Source organism: Mytilus galloprovincialis, chromosome 14, assembly GCF_965363235.1.
Source record: "Mytilus galloprovincialis chromosome 14, xbMytGall1.hap1.1, whole genome shotgun sequence".
Taxonomy (NCBI): domain Eukaryota; kingdom Metazoa; phylum Mollusca; class Bivalvia; order Mytilida; family Mytilidae; genus Mytilus; species Mytilus galloprovincialis.
The window spans coordinates 31,538,644-31,555,295 of record NC_134851.1 but is presented as its reverse complement, the minus strand read 5'-3'; positions in this window follow the sequence as shown (position 1 = coordinate 31,555,295).

The window sequence follows — 16,652 nt, the reverse complement described above, 5'->3', positions numbered from 1 at the left end:
TAAGAATGTTGTGCTTTTAGGTAGTCGTGATAAAATGCTTCTACTTTAGTACTAAAACATTAACCTAGATTGCCAACCTATTAATGCTATTCCAACAAAGGACTGATTGATTTATTGTCGGTGTTTTAACGCCACTTTTAAGCACCATTTTTATGCTATTTTGTGGCGGCTTGTTTTGATTGGTAGAGGATGCCAGAGTACCCAGAGAAAACCACCGACATTTGATAAACAAACTGACAATCCTAATCTTGGAGTCAAGTAAAGCCACACGAGTAGAGTTCAAACTCACAACCTCAGTGTTAACTGGCTAGTGATTACAGTGATTAGTATAACTATTTAGACCATTTGGCCACTTAGGACCTCCAACGAAAGACAGTTTTTATGCCCCACCTCCGATAGTAGAGGGGCATTATGTTTTCTGGTCTGTGCCTCCGTTCGTTCGTTCGTTCGTCCGTCTGTGCGTCCGTTCGCTTCAGGTTAAAGTTTTTGGTCAAGGTAGTTTTTGAAGTCCAATCAACTTGAAACTTAGTACACATGTTCCCCATGATATGATCTTTCTAATCTTAATGCCAAATTATAGTTTGACCCCAATTTCATGGTCCACTGAACATAGAAAATGATAGTGCGAAGTTCAGGTTAAAGTCTTTGGTCAAGGTAGTTTTTGATGAAGTTAAAGTTACATCAACTTGAAGCTTAGTACACATGTTCCCTATGATATGATTTTTCTAATTTTAATTCCAAATTAAAGGTTTAACCCCAATTTTCACGGTCCACTGAACATAGAAAATTATAGTGCGAGTGGGGCATCCGTGTACTATGGACACATTCTTGTTAATTTTTAATTTTGAACAAACGTTTGTTTGGTTTTCTAAAACAAAAATAAATATATTTTTTTAAACATTTGGTGTCAGACTTAATGGAATGTCCAACTATGACCAAATGTCAAACCAATAGGTTGCCAGACTATTTGGGTCTCAACTAATGGGGTGCCTAATAGAACTAGAGACTCTCAAGAGCCTGTGTCTCTCACCTGTATTTACTGATGATTTGAAAATCATGTACAATAAGGTGAAAACATAATTAATAGTATTAGATATTTGATATTATAAGATACTATACTTAATACTATCTAAGATAATAACAAATAAGAATGTGTCCCCAGTACACGGATGCCCCATCGGCACTATAATTTTCTATGTTCAGTGAACCGTGAAAATATCTAATAAAATTAGAAAGATCATATCATAGGGAACATGTGTACTAAGTTTGAAGTTGATTGGACTTCAATTATTCAAAAACTACCACGACCAAAAGTTTTAACCAAAACCTGAATCGGGACGGACGAACGAACGGGCAAACGGTACGACGAACAGACAGACGGACGCACAGACCAGAAAACATAATGCCCATAAATTCTACAAAATTACCGTAAAATTACTAACTCAGGGGCAGCAACCCAACAACGGGTTGTTGGATTCATCTGATTTTTTTTTAGGACAGATAAATCTACATCTAATGAACATATTTTCCATCAAACAGATTTGCTCTAAATGCTTTTAGTTTCAAAGATATAAACCAAAAACCGTATTTTACCCCTTCGTTCTATTTTTAGCCATGTCGGTCATGTTGGTTGGAAGGCAGGGTCAATGGACACAGTTTTTAAACTGAATACCCTTATTGTGGATGTGGCTTAGTTTGGTAAAAATTGTCTCAGTAGTTTCAGAGAAGAAACTTTTTATAAAAGATTAATAAAAAATACGATTTTTTTTTCAAAATTGACTTTAAAGGGCAATAACTCCTGAAGGATGTATTCTTCTGACGTTTCAGTCTCGTTGAAATCTTGTTCTGGATTATTTCTCAAACATGCGGTACAAGTGGAAAATATCAATGAATTTTTAAAATATCATAGTCAAACATAACTCTGTGAAAAAAATGTGTATTTACAATGAATAGTTTAAGAGTAATTCAGTTTTCAAATTTTACGACCACTCAAATCAGTCTTTTAAGTCTAAATTTAAAAAATGGATGAAGGGTACACGAAATGAGTTTAAAAGGATCATGTACATCCCATATCATTTTTGTCTTTTCAAATTTCTTAAATATATATGTATTTTTTCAATATTTATAGCAAAAATTTTGAAATAATTTGCATTTTGTTCATAAAACTAAGAAAAAATCTCAAATTTACAAAATTGACAGCATGGTAAATTTGACTAAAAAACATCAAAATATGATAAAACTTTCTTATATAACACCTGCCTATAGTTTTTGTAAGTTTAATTTATTAAGATTGGTCCACTTCATCTTTATTAAAAGTATGAAAAAAAGTTTAATTGTGGAACTGTGATATTTCACGATAATAGCCCAAAAATAGGTAAAAATTGATGAAAAATGAGAAAGTCATCAAAATACCATCAAAATTGGGTATTTTCAAAGGGACTTTGCCAAAAAAGAAGTTCACCATCATATGAATTTTTTTTCACCAATTTTTTTTTTACAGTTAAGGAATGACTGTAATATTTTTTCTGTCTATGAAGACATAACATAAAAAATTTGGTGTACACTTAATTAACGCGCGTAGCGTGTTATTTAACAGTGTGCACCACATTTTTTATGTTTATATTGTCTTCATAGACAGAAAAAATATTACAGTCATGGTTTCAGAGAAGAAGATTTTTGTAAAAGTTAACAGACGACGACAACGACGGACGACGGATGATGGACAACGACGACGGACAACGGATGCAAAGTGATATCATGAGAAAATCTCACTTGACCTTCAGGTCAGGTGAGATAAACACGGGTTGTCAGACAGTTGTGATGTCAACTGGTCCACTCGGGTGTTGGAACATCGCATCCGGGTATGTTCCCCCTGATTCACGTTCGCCCTATTACCTGTTCGGCCAGGGTCCATTCGCCTTGATTTTGATTTTATTCTTATTGTTGTCTAGTTGCATAATTTTTATTATTTGAACAAAAATGTTCAAGTTTGTTGTAAAATTGACTGAATTTTTGTATTTTCGCCGCAACCAATTTATTATTTCCCCTTTGATTTGCATAGTAGAATACTAGATTACAATGTTATTATCTTTATTGATATTTGTTAACAAAATAATTGTATTCAGACAATCTATGTATAACTGTGACTATTTCAGAGTATTATTGTAATGAACTTCGTTGGTATATTAATTCCAAGCTGACTAGTTTATCAAACAAAATGTTTGATTTTAGGCACTAGCAGGGGTCGAATTTAAGCTTTTTTGTGTACTGGCCAGCCGGACCAGTGAACTGAAAACTCTACTGGTCCGGCTTCAAATCTACTGGTCCTGCAAAAATGGCATTAATTTGACAAACACTAATATAAATGACAGATTTTTAATTTTGATGCCTTCGTTTACATAAGTTAAACAGTAACAAAGGAATAGTCTTTATTCTGATTTTGATAAAGGCTTTGGTAATCTCAATGATTTTCTTTATCAAAATCAGGATCAAGGACAGAAAAAATATCAACATTGTCTTCCACGTCATCGCAATCTTCACAACGCCCATAGGGTGCCTGACTATAGGTCGTCTGGAACGCTGTCCAGAAATATTCCACATTTCAATAGCCGGGACTGGATCAAATGATGCTATATCTTCAGTGTGAAACATAATGAATAAAAGATCTGATAAAACAGTTGGATGCAATTTTGATCGCCAATCATTCTTTACAAGTTTCATCTCAGAAAACCCCCTTTCTGCATCAGCAGAATGAGCAGGAATCGACAGGATTAAATTATCTTCATTTTTTTGTCCGGCGGTTTAACTCCAAGGTTCCAAAAATTTCCACATTTTATATTGTTGTGAAGGACGCTCACCCGAGATATTAATTAACTTGATCAATTGTAATACCCCCCCCCCCCTTTTTGGACCGTGTAATTGATTTTTACAGGTAAATTGTTTTGTAAACAAACGGAGATTGCGATGCAATCAATGATTTTAATCGACAAATTTCTACTAGTCCGCCGGACCACCAGCTGACAAAATCTACTGGTCCGACTCAAATTATACTAGTCCCGGACTACCGGAATAGCGCTAATTTGATTTTCGACCCCTGGGCACTGGCTATGGACCATGTGGACTGTTACATGGAAATGTAACAATAATATAAATCAAAGCACTAAGTGATGTAGGCAGTTAACATGTTAACCAAAAACTAAGGCAAACATAGTTATGAAAACTGTGGCAGTGTTGCTTCAGGATTTTTTTAAAGATTTGAAAGAACAAACATGAAACATTCGTCTATTGTACATATATGTTTATTTAATGAATTGCTTATCAAGACAAATTAATTAGTATTTTATCAAGGTTTTAAAAAGCAATGCTTACATTTTTTACATTCAAAGCCGTAACCTATGAGGCAGGGGAGGCAGCTGCCTCCCCTGAATTTTCTACACCAAAATTTTTCTTTGAAGTAATAAAATGAAATATTGACAATATCACGGTACAAGAAGAATTTGAATTTTTATCATAAACAACACGGGTTTACAGTTTAAACATTTCAGTATTTTTTATATTTTTTCGTGTGGCCGTCCATCTGCTATTCTGTGTTCGTGCGAGAACAAATATGAAAATTTGAATAAAACTTAACTGTTCACATTTATTTAGAGGCCCAATTAAGCAGAGGAAGATCCCTTTGTATTGTGAATCTATTCTTTTATGATATCGGAAATTAGTTACCGGCTGAATCAGCTGCTATATCATTTTTTTAACGTCTCCCAATCGTACAAGAACATTATGGTCAATGCCTTAGTAGCCTTGAACACTCATTCGTTGTAGCAGTTATAGTTATATACATTCAGCTTTCAGCAATATTGAAATTCAACGTCCTCGATAAAAAAATCTGCGGTCACAATGTATTTGATGTTAATAATTATAGGTCAAAGTACAGCCTTCAAGACGGAGCCTTGGCTCACCCCGAATAGCAATCTCAGCTTGTTTTTGCATAAAAATTGCTCCCAGGTTCAAGTTATACTGATGTTTCTTAAAGTAAGGAAATCGAAAGACAAGGGGTCATTTTTAGCCATTGACTGAGGAAAAAAATGGGTCCAACTTAAATGCGCCCGGGAGTTATATATTTGTATTGGCATGAGACATCTTTGTAGCGATAAAATAAGTTATGCAAATTGATTTTTTTTAATTTTAGACACGTATCTATTAGATAATAGACATTTGTAATAAAACACAAAAACAAGTATGAATGTTTCAATTTTAACAACAAGTTGCTTTCTTTAAAAAAAGAAATGCAATCGTAAACCCAAACGCTTGTTTGGTATTAAATATTAGATAATTGTTTACTTAAGATGTATTGTTTTATATAATTATTGTGGTACAAGAATTAAAAACTGACATTGATTGTTTACTTAATGAAATTACAATTCAATGTGGGTTGATATATTTTCGCTAAAGCTGTGATCACACATTCACGATTTTTACTGCCGTCCTTGACAGGACCATTCCCAATTAAAATTTGTCAAAAGTCTGATCAAGATCCTGTGAATCGTGGAAGGAAATTCAAACATTAATTAATTAATCACGACAACAATCAGATATTGTTCAGGAAGCGTCGATATTCAACCGTTTCCAAGAGAATTTTTTCACGATAATCCCGTTCTCAATCCGCTTCTAATCCGATTTGTATCTTTCGCAAAGTAAAATTCGACCGAATTGGTCACAACTGCATCCCGATTCTACCGAATGTAATCCGACAGAGATCAGACAGTGACCAGACAGTGAACCGACGCTGACAGAAGTTATCCGTTCGAAAACTGTCGACATACTCGGGATGATCAGGTACTGTCGGAACGGAATTCTATCACGATCCTCTCTATCTCATTGCAAACGTCTTTGTCTGGTCTCAGTCGTATTGTATTCTGTAATTGTCGGGACTCTGAGGTGGGTATCATTGGCGAATTTCGTATTAATAACAGGACTGTTCCGGAACGATTTCGGCAAAGACGGTTTGAAATCGACTAGATCTGGATGCAATCTGGACTCAATCGGCAGAAAAACATCAATGAAAAATTTCTCCAGATCATTCCCGTTCCACAGGACACCGTCCAGAAAACACAGAACAATGTTAGAATTTTTATCCGATACAGCAGAATCTGCCACGACATAGTCACGCCTGTCATCCGGCTAGGCAAAGTCGGCTGAGTTTCCCCGAATGTTACGGGACGCACCTAAATGTCGGGGTGCTTCGCCGAACTATCAAGACCATTCCCGACCCGTAGCCTATCTGTTACGAATTTAAACGACTGCGTTCAGACAATGATAGGACATTCCAGATAATTGAGGATAGTAATCCGACTTTTTCACTTTTCGTGTCTTATTGCTGTCTGATCTCAAACGGGAGCAATAATCGGCAATGTGTGACCCCCGCATTAAGGAATCATTGCCCACGACCAAGGAATATTTGTTTCTCCTCTCCCCCGAAAGACAATATGCTGAGTCAACCACTGGATGTTCCATTTTTAGGTGTTGGTTTTTTATAAGAGTTATTTTTTTAGGCTAAAGTTCAATTACAAATGTGAAGAAATGTAATTAATTGATGATTACTTGTGTTCAAGAAATGCAGTACGTGAACCTGTAAATAGCTGTGGTGGGTTTTTTTTATATAAAATTTGATATGTTCATGGTTATTTGAACAATGGCTTGATATTGATCATTATTAATATCTTTACACCTGCTCTGCAAGATTTTTGTGATGCTTAGGGTAGTAAGCATTGGCAATTTTAAGTTGTGTGCTTTCTGCTCTTAAAAGTTTTAGAAGGCAAAACGCTTTTGTTAAAAACAAAAACTTATTAAAAATTTTAACTCGCTTTGCAGATATTTTCTGAATGTTCCAAGTAAGAAGCATGTTGTTTGGTGGTTGTCTTTTTTTGGTGCAGTTCATATTTGCTTTTTGTTTCTGGTTTGAAGTTAGCAGTTACATGTATAGTATACATGTAACTGCTAACTTTGACTACACTGTGTCTAACACTTCATGGAGAGTTGTCTAATTGTTTTTCCTGCCATATTTAAAAAGATATTCCCTCTGACATTTGACTTATTCATTAGAATAATCTATATAATAATACATGTATATATTGAAATTGAACTGAAGTTGCCTTGTTAATTTTTCTATATTGACCCATCTTTTTCTCTTATGCTGGATAGTTTTATACTGTTCATTTGGGGGTACTGTGTAGCCTACACTGATCAGTGAGATGGCTCAAAATCCCCTTGCACTATTTTACATTGTCGTACTTAATATTAGTCCAGTCGATTTGTAAAACAATTGCTCAGATTGTGGTAAAAGCATCAAACTTTGCAGAGTGTTAGTTGAGGTCTTCACTAACATTTATAGCTATGGACCCAATTCAGAAAATCAAAATGGCGGCTCGGGGCGGCCATTTTGAAATCATGTCCAAAAAATTAATAAAAATTTTTATTAAAAATATGAAAAATATATTACTTTACCAATTTTGATAAACTTTCGTATATCTTATGACAAAGAATATCAACTGAGGACTATTGAAGTATTAGGTGGCCATCTTGAATGGTGGCCATTTTGGAAACGTAAATTTCAAATACATCAGTATTTGCTATCCTGAATTGTTTTTGAATTAATACTAAGTTTTATATGCATTTACAACTAGTTTTTCTTATCATTCATTTATATGACTGTTGCTATTCATATAGAATATATTCACCAAGTGCTCAAATAAGGCATGTATATGTTAACAAAGAAATGTATTTAAAAAATACGCGTAAATTCTTTAAATTGCAGTTTAGCATGTACGGCTAAGTTACTTTTTTACCACCAAAAAAAGTGTATATACAATATAAGTTATGACCACTGTATGTTGAAAAGGAATAATACATATTTATTATGCCAATGGAGCTGAAAAAATAATAAATAGACTGGAAACAATTCCGTAACGCCAAGAGAGGACACATGAGGATTTACAATGCCAATCAAATACAAAAGGAGCAGACATAGACATTTGAGCTGATAATCAGTCATTTTTGTAAGCATATAACTGTTCCAAGTTGATGAAGGCCATGTAATGGGAGAAACACTCCAGAATCACAAGGTAAAAGGTACTTATCATGTCAAAGCAAATCTTAAGATCAAAACATATTTTGTCAGGAAAAAAAATCTAAGAAGAGTCACGGATTGAAAAAAACAGTAAAATAACCAGCCACGGTTGTGATGAATTAACAAGAACAATATGATTGCAGGATTTTTATTTTCTTTCATTTTGATGAGGTATCTGACTATCATCATTAAGCCTCGACAAATATGATCGACAGTCGAGTATGTGACTGTCACTTGAACTACTAACCATTGTTCTTTTAGCAAGACTCAGTGCTGGAGATTAATATTTCAGGAGCAGATATCATACTAAATGTTTGTTGAAAACTGCACGACAGGGCAATTAGACAGAATTCGAGACTAAGAAAAAAAAGTCAAGAATCTGTAATCCATGGAATGGGGCTTCCAAATTGAGAGAAAAAGTGACGGCTCACACTCTAGAACAGATATTGTTTTAATATTCGAAATTGATGATATTGGTAAATTGTACAGTAAACGTGCTTAGTAAATATGAGTTGTCATGGAAGGAATGATTAATACAACACTTCTGACAATTTTAATACTAGCTGCCATAGATGATATGCAAGCGCATATGAAAGGTTGCGTCTTTCTCCGGATTCTCAACGAATATGTTGGGGAAGTTCTGAAACAGGCCATGTCTTTTAGTCGTGATGATGAAGGCCTCTTCATAGTCAAATAACTAGAATAGTTTGTTAAGAGTTAAGCTTGTTACTATAAAAAGGTTCAAGAGACATTCAATGTAGGTTTTCCAAATGAATCAGTTCCACAATCCTAAAGACATTTTACTCTCTATCTGAGGACCGATAAGTTGTAGTTGTGTCCTTTCAACGACGAGTTGCACAATTGGACTATTATAGCTGAGAAATGGTAAGTCTTGTCTGCCAAACAACGATATTCCTGGACTGTGTCTTGATGTTTGGCCATTCTTAATAAGGAAACTTGTGTCTGTTGAACTGATTCATGTCAACAGCTGTTAGTAAGTGTCCCTGTAAAGTTATTCTTAGTATCAAGCATATATATTTTGCCTGCTATGGTTATGGACATGCCTTCATGTTTACCCTTTTACTATCACGATTACATTTGTTAAAAATCAAGAGCACTAATTTATCTTGTATGCTTATAGATATCCTATGACAGCTACATTTCAATTTTGTTAACTGCGTTGTATCAGTTCTTCTTTCCATGATAACTCCAAGATCTTCCAGGCGTGATCTGCAAGCTTGGATATTGGTACAATACTTCTTCCAGACCGTGTGCCGTCAATGTAGTTCATTATTTAGGAAAGCACAACTCCAAGGATAAAAGATTCCTGGCTTTCTTTCTGTGACTTTTATTCTGCCTATTTGCTATGTTGTCAAGTTTCATAAATCATCAAGCACGATACTAGTGATTTGACATCTCCAGCTCTTACTTTGGCTAAGGCAATATGTCTTGTAGTACAAGTGCACAGTCGTGCTCTATTTTTGTCGATTTGAAAATGTCGATGTTTCATGGAGATCTTCAGATACATCACCACAGAAAAAAATCATTGCAGTCATTGTTCTTTTTGATCCAGTTCCACTTTACAGTGTCTGTTTACTTATTGTTTCCTTTCAATTGGCAACTTATCTTCAACATCAGAAGTATGTTTTACTATTTGCTGATGAAATATTTTGAGGTCTGAAAATTTGTTTGACATGATGTGTGCCATTTTGCTTTGTGATTCTGGAGTGCTTCTGCAGTTCCATAGCCCACATTCAACTGTTTCGATTTGAGCGAAAAGAAAACCAATTTAAGACCCAACATCTTCGTACGCTTGCATCAAAAGAGTGATTGCCAGATCAAATGTCTATGACTGTTCTGTTTGTATCTTCTTGGCATGGCAAACCCTTACATGTCCTCTCTTGCCGTTTCACACATTCCTTCCAGTCGAATTGCCCATTATGTTTTTCTTATATCTAGTTCCAGTGTTTTCGAAATCTACAATTTTGATCTTTTCCAAAAAAACAAACTTTCGGTCATAAATTATATAATATATACGTAATTTCTGTTTTAAAAAGTTACTTAGGCAAACGTGTAAGTAACATAAATTTTGATACTGATATCTTAATTTTGTAAACATGTGCATGCTTTATCTGACCTCTTTGTGAATATCCAATATAAATTAGTAAAAAACGTATGAATGCAAACAGTGAAATAATAAGATTAGCGAATAATTATATATTGGAAATTCATGTTTTCAAAATGGCCATCATTTAAGATGGCTAACAAAAAATCAATATATATATGAAGTCCTCAGATGACAGTCCTTGTCAATTGGGATGAATATACCATATGACTATATAATAATTTCCTGCAGCAAGCGCTTAACTTATAAGTCAAAGTGAACACGGTTACTAAGGAAATGCAAATGTGTAAAGGCAGTATTATAGTATTAATGAATGGGTGTTTTTATAATGGCCCTGTTATATGTCCAAGGTCTGTAATAATGGCCGAGGAAGTCTGTAATGGCCCGAGGCAACTCCGAGGGCTATTACAGACATCCGAGGCCATTATTACTGACCGAGAACATATAACAGGGCCATTATAAAAACACACATTTCTTAATACATTTATTAACCAACTGAACAAAAGTGTATGTGTTGCTGCTAACTTGATGTACTGTCTTACTCTTTTAATGACAGTTTAGTTTGAACAAAATAATTTGTACTTCACCATTATAAAGCTTTAAATATACCAAATATCCAAGATAATAAGTTGAAAGAGATAAGTGTTAAAAAACAGGATGAACAGTGATCCCTTTATATGGTTCTTTAATATTGGTTGCTGGTTACTAAATTAAATAAAATACAAAAAGGTATTATACTCTTTACAAGTTTTATTAACTTTATTAAACACCCTAACAGGGCTTAATACAGACAAACTGGGCATTAATACAGGGCCATTACAGAAAAACAGGGCCACTACAGAAAAAACAGGACCATTGCAGAAAAACAGGGCCATTACAGAAAAAACAGGGCCATTATAGAAAAAACAGAGCCATTACAGAAAAAATCAGGGCCATTACAGACAAGAGTGCACACGCTGAAATGTCTCGCCTTCTATACTAATCATTGATATTATGTTGATAGTCCTAAGTATAAAGCTAAGCTTTATTACAACTGTCACATAAACTTAACATTAACCAAGATAACTAAACAAAGACCAATGAACCTTGAAAAAGAGGTCCAAGTCAGATGAACCATGCAAGGCAGACAGGTACAGCTAACAATGCTTCTATACAACATATATAGTTGACACATTACTTATAGTTTAAGAAAAATAGACCAAAACACAAAAACTTAACACTGTGCAATGAACCGTGAAAATGAGGTCACGGTTAAATAAAACCTGCTCGACTGACATAAAGATCATAAAATATTTCCATACACCAAATATAGTTGACCTATGGCATATAGCATTAGATAAAAAGACCAAAACTCAAAAACTTAACTTTGACCACTGAACCATGAAAATGAGGTCAAGGTCACATGACATCTGCCCGCTAGACATGTACACTTAACAATCATTCCATACAACAAATATAGTAGACCTATTGCATATGGTATGAGAAAAACAGATCAAAACACAAAAATTTAACTATAACCACTGAACCATGAAAATGAGGTCAAGGTCAGATGACACCTGCCAGTTGGACATGTACACCTTACAGTCCTTCCATACACCAAATATACTAGCCCTATTGCTTATAGTATCTGAGATATGGACTTGACCACCAAAACTTAACCTTGTTCACTGATCCATGAAATGAGGTCGAGGTCAAGTGAAAACTGTCTGACAGACACGAGGACCTTGCAAGGTACGCACATATCAAATATACTTATCCTATTACTTATAATAAGAGAGAATTCAACATTACAAAAAATTTGAACTTTTTTTTCAAGTGGTCACTGAACCATGAAAATGAGGTCAAGGACATTGGACATGTGACTGACGGAAACTTCGTAACATGAAGCATCTATATACAAAGTATGAAGCATCCAGGTCTTCCACCTTCTAAAATATAAAGCTTTTAAGAAGTGAGCTAACGCCGCCGCCGTAGCCGCCGTAGCCGCCGCCGCCGCCGGATCACTATCCCTATGTCGAGCTTTCTGCAACAAAAGTTGCAGGCTCGACAAAAAACAGGACCATTACAGAAAATATGTAATTTTTAATAAACAGTCACTTTTGGCAATAATGCACTTAGTTGGTTAATAATAAGTTGTTCTACTCTATGTTGATGTGGAGGACAATGTGATAGAATATGATAAACAGAGTATGGTTTAACTAAACATGTACATTTCATTTATTGTTAGATATTTTTAACGTCAATTGAGAACATTTGAGCAGTTGATGTTCTTATAACATTACTTGTATGATATAAAATTCCTTATGTCTGCAATCAAGGTTTTGAAAGTTGTTTCAAATGAACAATATCAACAAAACGAATTATTCAGTAATCAGCCAACTACTATAAACGACAGGTATACAAATATTTTCTTGCTTTATTTCTATGTATAATATAAAATTCTCCTGTTATTCTATGTCGAACAAGCGGTTGCATGAATATTTCTTTCAGAGTAATAGTTCATTTCATGATCCTCTTCGTGTCTGCGTTTAATGCTTTTGTACACAAAACAGAAGAATAACTCGGGGGAGGGGGAAAGGCTAGCTTCTTGTCCTGTTTATATAGCTCAAACAAATGCATTTGTATATATCTTCCACAATGCATTTTTTTTTTTATTATATCGAATAATGACTACATATTTTTGCTTAAAAAAATACAAAATTCAAGATGGTTGCCATTCAATATGGGTAATATTTCCAAAACTTTATGAATGCTATTTCGAAAGACATATAATAATGGATCACAGTTTTTGCTGAAGATTTATAAAATGTAAGACATCAAAATGAAGGAACATCTCATATCTGCCAATTCCAGCTCTTCGCATCGTAGATGACCACGTATCACAATTGTCACAGCAATTGCTAGCAATTTTACAGTTTTTACGGCATATCCCACAGTTCCAGAATATCATATTAGCTTTAGCCTTGGCAGTAGGTTTGACTTTTCTTTTCTTAGTGGCAGGCATGTTGAAATCCTTCCACAATCTTAACCGTCAATTCAAGTGTGTTTTATAAATACAAAACTTTGAAAAGTGTTCACCATGCAGTTGCGAATATTAGACCTCAGACACCGCTAATTTTAAATAACGAAATATACGTTTTGATCGAAGACAATATCGTTCATGATTTTTCTATATATACTCTTGTTTATATTTACTTACTTACTATAAAAAAAAAATGAAATCTAAAATGTAACCAGATGCTCCGCAGGGCGTAGCTTTATACGACCGCAGAGGTTGAACCCTGAACGGTTGGGGCAAGTATGGACACAACATTCAAGCTGGATTCAGCTCTAAATTTGGATTGTGATTAAATAGTTGACACAGCATAGGTTTCTGACACAGAATGAATGTGTTCTAATGAACTTAAAATTTTTGTTTTCTCTTAGAGCAATTCACTATGCTGTTGAATATTAATCCTCTCAAAACAAGAATGTGTCCTCAGTACACGAATGCCCCACTCGCACTATCATTTTCCATGTTCAGTGGACCGTGAAATTGGGGTAAAAACTCTAATTTGGCATTAAAATTAGAAAGATCATATCATAGGGGACATGTGTACTAAGTTTGAAGTCGATTGGACTTAAACTTCATCAAAAACTACCTTGACCAAAAACTTTAACCTGAAGCGGGACAGACGGACGGACGAACGAACGGACAGACGGACGGACGGACGGACGCAGTGACCAGAAAACATAATGCCCCTCTACTATCGTAGGTGGGGCATAAAAATGTTTGAAGAAATTTTCTTTTTTATTTATGAAATTTCAAATGAGAAAAATTGAACCCAATTTTTTTAATCACATCCCCCTTTCCCTTATTCCAAAACTAATCTCAATTAAAATTTCTAATGGAGTTTGCAACAATAACTACTCATTTAAATACATCATAAAATATTAAGATGTAAAAAAAACTGCTTGTTATCACTGAATGTTATTTATTATAATTTATCAGTTGGTAGTAAAAAGTGAATATACATTGTATATTGTATATAACAAATATTTAAGTTGATTCTGGACAAAGAAAGATTACTCCAATTAAAAAAAAATCTTGCTATTGCACAATATTTTGCAATTAGATATTTCTTGCTTACTATTCTGGACAAAGAAAGATAACTCTAATTAAAAAAAAATTTGCTATTTCACAATATTGTGCAATTAGATATTTCTTGCCATTGTGCAATACTGTGCAATTGAAAAGACTTGCTATTGCACAACACTTAATATAATAATTTTAGATCCTGATTTGGACCAACTTGAAAACTGGGCCCATAATAAAAAATCTAAGTACATTTTTGGATTCAGCATATCAAAGAACCCCAAGATTTCAATTTTTGTTGAAATCAGACTAAGTTTAATTTTGGACCCTTTGGACTTTAGTGTAGACCAATTTGAAAACAGGACCAAAAATGAAGAATCTACATACACAGTTAGATTTGGTATATCAAAGAACCCCATTTATTCAATTTTTGATGAAATCAAACAAAGTTTAATTTTGGACCCCGATTTGGACCAACTTGAAAACTGGGCCAATAATCAAGAATCTAAGTACATTTTTAGATTCAGCATATCAAAGAACCTAACTGATTCATTTTTTGTCAAAATCAAACTAAGTTTAATTTTGGACCCTTTGGACCTTAATGTAGACCAATTTGAAAACGGGACCAAAAGTTAAGAATCTACATACACAGTCATGACAGTTAGATTCGGCATATCAAAGAACCCCAATTATTCAATTTGATGAAATCAAACAAAGTTTAATTTTGGACCCTTTGGGCACCTTATTCTGTTGGGACCAAAACTCCCAAAATAAATACCAACCTTCCTTTTATGGTCATAAACCTTGTGTTAAAATTTCATAGATTTCTATTCACTTTTACTATTTAAAGTAATAGAGTACGAAAACTAAAAGTATTCGGACGACGACGACAACGCCAACGTGATACCAATTATATACGACCAAAACATTTTCAATTTTTGCGGTCGTATAAAAACTTTATGCATCATGATTTGTCTTAAATCTAAATATCTTCAATATTAGAGCTGCAGTTACATCTGTACATCATGTCCTCTCGTGGACTTCATTTTCTTTCATATCTTCCAGTTTCTATTTTTAGTGAAGCTACCCCTAATCTTAATTTAGCAAATGAACTTCTGTTTTTTATTGACATAATATTTCTCAAAAAAATTTCAGAACAAGTATAGTTATTTTTAAACAATGTGTAAGTCCTCAATTTACTTCCCTCTGCATAAGTATGTTACTGTAAATAACACCTCTTGTACACTTGATGGCTTAATTTATTTTAATACATTTTCCTCAATTTGTTTAAACTAATACGATGTTTTTCAATACATTTAATTCAAAATTACAATATTGCTCTTAATTTAAAATGAGTAATATGAACAATTTGAAGCTATAACATACAATATACTTATGTCAGTAGTCTATTCTTACAAATTAACCTAGTATAACAGTGGCGGATCCAGAAAAAAATTTGGGGGTGGTCCCAAATGAATATTGAATGGTATGAAAAAGGTTAAAAAATACCTTCGACATTAGGGAAGATCATGAATTTGGACAACACCATGCAATGCACATATTCCTAGGTAAAGGAATTTAAAGACATGTAAAACTGATTTTTATTTAAGACTCTATACAATATCTTGCAATCTAAAATAGCACAACATACAACTGTCATCTGAATTAATAGGCAAGCTGTAAAACAAGTTTAGCTAAAATGTTCCGAATCGGTAAAAATAGTTCTACGTAAAATTGTTCAAAATTTACTAATTTAACAAAGAGTTGTTTATCAGGCCATTCAACATCATGCGTCGCGGGTGTTTCCTTGCAAAGTTATCTATAATTTGATTATGTTTAGTTCCAAACTGTAGTGCACATGCATCAATGCATTAGTCCGTTTAAACGTGATTGTCCCATAGTTGTTCTCAGGTTGGTTTTTAAAAGTGATAACTCAATGTTGGATCTCTCACATTCGCAACTCGTCACCCCCATGGTAGCTATGATTTTTAAGATAACAGAAATATTTGCAAAGTCTGTTTTGCAAAATACTTTCAGAGCACCGACTACAGTTTCTGGTTTTGAAAGCATTGACCTCGCAAGTCTTTTGCCACAAACGCAGTTTGGACGGCATTGTAGATGGACTCGGCAAATCAGTATGGTAAAAGTCTACAAAATGTTTAATTTCATCAAATGTTGCGCTTTGTACAAATGCCGGTACCAACTTCAGTGCTTGAATTGCTGTTGATGTTGGGGAGAGAGAGAGAGAGAGGGGGGGGGGGGCTCAAAGAGATAAATAAACAAATTTAATTTAATTCATTCATAATGATTGTTTTTTTCAAAATGTACAT